Raw genomic sequence first — 531 nt, 5'->3', positions numbered from 1 at the left:
ACCCACCGTCGGCTCGATCATGCCGCCCCGCATGCGTTAAATGCAATTTGTGCGCATTGCATGTCGGGTGCGATCATACCAGCACTAATGCACCGGATCCCATCAGAACTCCGCAGTTAAGCGTGCTGGGAAGTCCTCGTGTTGCACCCCTTTTTTTATTTTTTTTATTTCTTATTTCTTTTGCTCGTTATATTTTTTTTATTTCTTATTTCTTTTGCTCGTTATTTCAATTTCTCCCCGTTCTTTTCTTCCTTTCTTTACAAATGGCAACCTCCCCCGCTCATCGCGTTTCTTCTCCCCGACGTGTCCGCGCGGGCCCCGCCGACCGTTCCGAGCACGTGCGTGCACCCACCGTCGGCTCGATCATGCCGCCCCGCATGCGTTAAATGCAATTTGTGCGCATTGCATGTTGGGTGCGATCATACCAGCACTAATGCACCGGATCCCATCAGAACTCCGCAGTTAAGCGTGCTTGGGCGAGAGTAGTACTAAGTTGGGTGACCACTTGGGAAGTCCTCGTGTTGCACCCCT

At 51.2% G+C, this 531-nt stretch overlaps 1 non-coding gene across 1 annotated transcript; it reads left to right on the top strand.

Annotated features, from left to right (window-relative positions):
- The first annotated feature begins 411 nt into the window (after nucleotides 1–411).
- On the top strand, nucleotides 412–530 carry LOC111440801. The gene has a single exon (XR_002710028.1). It is a non-coding gene; the product is annotated as a 5S ribosomal RNA (ribosomal RNA).
- Nucleotide 531: the final 1 nt, after the last annotated feature.

The sequence above is a fragment of the Cucurbita moschata genome, unplaced genomic scaffold (genome assembly GCF_002738365.1).
Source record: "Cucurbita moschata cultivar Rifu unplaced genomic scaffold, Cmos_1.0 Cmo_Scf03433, whole genome shotgun sequence".
NCBI lineage: Eukaryota > Viridiplantae > Streptophyta > Magnoliopsida > Cucurbitales > Cucurbitaceae > Cucurbita > Cucurbita moschata.
This window is presented reverse-complemented; position numbering and strand designations above follow the sequence as displayed.